This window comes from Puntigrus tetrazona, chromosome 15 (genome assembly GCF_018831695.1).
Source record: "Puntigrus tetrazona isolate hp1 chromosome 15, ASM1883169v1, whole genome shotgun sequence".
Classification (NCBI taxonomy): Eukaryota; Metazoa; Chordata; class Actinopteri; order Cypriniformes; family Cyprinidae; genus Puntigrus; species Puntigrus tetrazona.
Window position 1 is genome coordinate 15,731,875 of NC_056713.1, and position 5,681 is coordinate 15,737,555.

Here is a 5,681-nt window from a genome sequence, read left to right on the forward strand (position 1 = left end):
CTCTGTTATACATTTGGTCACTTAATACTCCCAGGCAGGGCAGCGGACCTCTGCTATTATCTCATGTTTCTACTGATTGAAAATCATCAAGCTCTCATGCTAACATTTTAAAATTTGTTCTAATAATTGATCTGTTTAATTTTCGTTTAGACCTTTCTTCATATAATCAAAATACAGTGTATTATTTTAGATTATCAAGCTTTGCAAATTGATTTTCATTTAGTTTTGTCATGAAGTTAATTTTAGAAACAGTAGTCCATTTTGTGCTGGTCATTGCAACACTGACAAAAATGGCATATCTTATCATGACAGTGGTAAGGACTATATACAAAAGTCCATTTAAGCAAAACTCTGTTCACTATTTGTAACAAACTACAGCTATTTTCGTTAAGAAAACGTGATCTACTTAGATAAGTGTTTGTCAAAATTGTTTAATTAATGAATAAACCGACTTTTCTGGGGTATCTCTAAAACTGTGCAGCTACCTTCTTAAAGTAATTGTTCATCTAAAAATTAAAATAGTGTCATCACCATTTACACCCACCCATATGTTGTTCCAAACTTGCATGACTTTCTTTGTGACATTTGAAGAATGAAACCACACAATTTTGTGTGTATTTGAGTTCAAGTTATCTTCATAAAGCCCTACTAAATAACAATAAAAAAGCTGATTGGACTGGTCTTTAACTGGTTTACATATAAGTAGCCTAGCTCTTTTTAAATGGTCTTCCAGACTGACCAGCCCTCAAAATCTGCCTGCTGACCAACTACACCTGGCTAAACTGACCACAACTAGACAACCAGTCAGGGCTGTTTTTCCCACCTGCAACAAAAGCCTGGAAGTTATCTGAAATGTAAAAATGAACTGACCTGAACTGGTTTATGGTTTCGGATGTTGGCACGTTATCCTCAGTGAGTCTGAATCACACGGAGTCATTTCTCCATTGTTCATCTATTTCCTTGAGTCTAAAGTTGAAATTACACCACTTTACTTAGTGCTATAAAAATAGTTACATTTAATTAAGGAAAAAATATTTGCACAATAAGTAAAATACTATGACTTTGCCGTTGCTTTTTTGCGTGTGATTGTGATCTTACATATGGATGCTAAGGCTGGCACGTGCACTGCCACTCCGGGTTGGTCTGCACAGCAGCATATCCATTTATCTCTTCTGCACAGTCACAGTTTCATGAATCTATAAATGTGTCTGAAGCAACAGCAAGCTTCTGGTGTCACCCAGACACTGGTTGTGCCACATCACCATGGTTAAATAAAACACCATTTACAAAAGCCTGCTTAGAATTTGTATTATTATTGCTTTGTTTAATAAAAACTACTAAAATTGTTAAATTATTAAATATAAATTAAATTCATTAAATTTGTGTGTTATTGATCTTGATTTTGGCGAATGCTGTATTAATCTGAAATGTTTATTATTGCCTTGCATGCAAGGGAGCATGTAGGTTACCTACAGCCATAATGTTCTGCTCTGTTTATTTTATATCATATTTCCTCATTCTAGAAGGTACATATAATCTGCTTGATCTAAGGAGAAAATAACTCCTTCATACCAAGATCTGCACAAAGGTCTGTTCAGAAAGAAATCCTCCCAGAGATTCTGTACCAGCAGAATACAAACCTTGGAGAACAAGAGATGAGCTTGTAATGAATGTTAACTCCAAACAAACAGATGCTAATGCGAGGGATGACCAAGGTTAGGTGGGAATAGGAAACATGCACCCATTGTATCAAAGCAAATCTAACTAATAAATATACAGCACTTGGTTCTCAAAAAAGCACATTTCTCTCTCAACAATAATAAAAATCGCAAACATTTCAGTGAACGTATGAACTGTGGTGACTCACATGAACAATTGTTCTTTTCCTATTTTTTTGCAGATGGATGTTTTGAGACCCCAAAGAAGATTACACCATTATGCGATCTTCAGAGATGGAAGTGAATGTTTCATACTGCTAAAAAAAAAAACCTTGACCCACCTGAAACTACCCATGTGATCGCTTTATGAGGATTACCGGCATGTTTTCTTGTGGGCACACAACTTTGACCTCTGAGCTCTCCCAGAGGTTAAAATTAATTAAACATGAAATGTGGTAGAGACATGACACATCAGGCTCAATTTCATGCTAGACTGTAGGCAACAGTGTTACAGTCAATACACAATACATGAAAAAGCTAAAAGGAAACCTCCTGACTTATTAATCTTATTTTTAAACATGGCTTGAGTTAAATCAGAGAAGCCTCAGCCACTTATGATTATAGAAGTCTCTGAGGAAGTGAAGAGACTATGGCATCTCAACTCGTGCAATGTTGATCAAACATAGACCAGGTTCTTCCAGCCGGGCGCTATACATCGCCATCGCCCCTGGCTTTACCAACCGTACGCCGGTCTGCGGGCCGCATACATGCAGCTCGGGACAGAAGAACGAGTTGGGGGATCTACTTGATGAACCTCTCGTGGCTGACCTCTTTGCATAGCAGCCACTTTCACGCTTGGATCGACTATTTCCTCCACCATGACAACTTCGGATCCATGGTCAAGTGTCCTGCGTTGTTTGTTTCATCTTCTACACCAACATTCACGCTGCCAGCATCGCTTTCCTTCGCTGCATATCAGTGGATCACATTTGGCAGTGGCTCATCCTCTGGAATTCGCTAAAGTCCGCAGGATCAAAACAGCCTTGCTGGTCAGCTGCGCTGTTGTGTGGGTAACAGAAATAGTGGCCAACTCCTCGCACCTCTTCCACGATGCGAGCTTTTCAAGGACCGTCAACCACACCTTCTGTCGGTGAAGTATCCAATGCAGGATTGGGTGGCCGGGATGAACTCTTACCGCGCACTTTTCTCGGATTCTGGCGCCTTTGGGGGTGATGCTGAAGGCAGACAGAGGCATCCTGAAAGCCGTGGCGCAGTAACGTTTCCACCGAGCGCCAAGAAAGGCCAAAATCAAGAGGCTGGCCCTCAGTTTGATCTCTAATCACCCTCCCCGCTTCCGCTCCCTACCACGTGCTCCCGTTGTGGCGAGATGCCTTCCTCAGCAAACCCCGCGATTGCCGCGTGCCGAGGAGAACTTGTTCGGCGCTTATCATGCACTTCAGCACCACTCAGCCTCAACCAGCGTGGCCGGACTTAATCCTCTACCGTTGCTTTGCCACGAAGGAGCCCGTGCACGACGAGGCCGGCCTCACTACTCGCCTCTTCAGCGGCCAAAGCCCAGAGGCCCTCATGGGAGCATCCATCACCATTGAGACGTCGCATGAAGAAGCCCGGTCACAGTGAGGTCAAAACAATGCCTATAAAACTGATATTGAAGTGCTCAAAGACGAGCCTTCAAATGACTATTCTTTATGTTAAAAAGTGAAGTTATATGTCGATGTAACATACAGCGGCCCCATAAAGTGTAATAATTTAAAACAGAATTTTTAACATTGAAATTAGCTACATTTCCAAGCGGCATCTGAAAATGCTATGAGGCTTTTCCAAAAATGATTTCTGTGTCTTTAAAGCCCGTATAGACTTCTCTGTTATTGACACAAACGCTACTTAACACAGGTCTCAAATATAAGCGCATTGTATGCATTCATACTTTATCCAGTTTCTACATTGTTTCCTGAGGTTATGACTTATATATTTGTTCTTTATAATTATCTAAATTAGAGTTGCATGCATCTCTTAACCACGCCACAAGTGCTTGTCAACGAGTAAGTTCATGTTGCTGTTGTTTCAGTTTTCAGTTTGTTTCTAATTTAATGTTAAACGATTGGGCTGGGGCAGTGTCGCCACCTATGGATGTTTACCATTGGTAAAGAAAATTATATGCAAGTAAGCTGCACACATAAGGTATTATGATGATGAATGAAGTTATGTATAACATTGATTTTTAGTAGTTGTGTAGTTCTCCCATTAATATTTAGCAAGCAAAAGTCTAAATACTTTTTATCTTAATTCTAAAAATTTATTATTTGGCGTTAGTCTCTACCCTAAAAGAAAAAAGAAACGTTTTTTTGTCTTTAAACTGTGTCTATATAATCAATGCCACTTGGTTTGATTTTTTTTTGTTCACCAAACAATATTCAGCATTTAATGTGCTTAAAGGGATAGTTCGCAGATCGCAACAATTTGTCATCATTTAACTACTGTCATGTTGTTCCAAACTCTTCTTAGTGTTAGGACAATAAAAGAAGATATTATTTGATAAATGTCTATAAGCTTTTGCTCTTGTCCATAAACTGAATGTGAATGAGATTCGCGTTATTTTGGACCCCACTGACTTTCATATAAAAGCTAGATTTCATGGGCAAAATGTAAACAATCTAAATATCTCCATGGTACTTTTGTGTCGTGATTAATGAAAACACGCTTGGGACAGCATGGTTAATGATTAAATACTGACAGAATTTATGCATTCGGCGAACAAAGTGTAATTAATACTTTTTGGGGTCATTTTGGTATAAAGGGGTCTTTCTGACGATAACTATACCAATACCTATGTGTACCTCAAGTTCTACCAGAAACACTGTCTATGATAAGATCTTAACTCGGAGATGAGGATTAATCAATGTCAGCAAAATGCTGATATCAAAAATCTCTCTCCTTTGAATGTTTTATATGCACATGCCTGCCATTTGTGTCAGATTTCGCAGAAATATACTTCCCTACTATCCTACTCTACTATTTTGAAACGATTGCTTGTTTTAAGCAAGCTCCAATTACGGCTTCCACTGTTGTCACAGTCAACACAAATACCGTATGGGCTGTTTTAGGTGTCATGTCTTAATATGCATCTTATTACGCTGAATAAAGTCTTAATAAGACACTTTTAACAAGAGTGAGCGTGTTTTCTCAGCTCGTTCTGGTTTGATATACTTTCCCATGTCTTCGTGGCCCACAGATACCTTAAATGGAAAACTGTTTTCTTTCAAACAATGGGCTTTGCTGTTGTTATATTTTTTCTTCATTAGTTCTCCAGGTGCCCTATTTCAGCCTACCAAACTGTAAGTCCTGAATGTCAAGCAGTGAGAAGTGCAATGTAATGGATTTGCTGTTATGCACAAAAATAAAACACATGATGTCGGTTGTTCTTCTCTGTTGTGTGGTTGTCACTCTTTTTACATAGTTCTGATAACTCCTTATTTTGGTAAACAGATGTGTTGAAAGGAAGTGATAAGGTGATATGTAAATAAAAAGCGTAATGCTTATGACATACTTGCAATCAAGGGCGATGGCTCTAGGCTTTATAACCTGAAGTACACACAAGTTTACACATATGGAAAACGGAAACTTTAAGAAAAAATCACATTTGTGTTAACGTCATGTTCATGTGGAAGTTGCGCCATCACAGATGAGTCTATCACTTTAAAGAAGAGCCGAGCTGCTTGTAAGTGTGTCAGATTATTAATAGAGCGAACACTGAGCTGCCAGTAAAATGCTCACGTGGGGACTTCTACATATTCTTGTAAACACAAGACTTTGGCCTCCAAAAATATTTATGTATGCTAAGTTCGATAATTCTCGCGTTGTTGTACACAGGAAATCTTTCATACTGAATCCGTTTTTTCCATCTTTAGTGTTAAAAATGACAATTTCAAAGCTGCTGCTGCCTCTGAAATATCAGTTTTGAAATCATTCTGATGGAACACTGGCTTAATACGTGTGAAGGAT

General features: G+C 38.8%; 1 pseudogene; it reads left to right on the top strand.

Annotated features, from left to right (window-relative positions):
* The first annotated feature begins 1,666 nt into the window (after window positions 1-1,666).
* Window positions 1,667-3,268, top strand: LOC122358644 (annotated as a pseudogene).
* The last annotated feature ends 2,413 nt before the right edge of the window (window positions 3,269-5,681 follow it).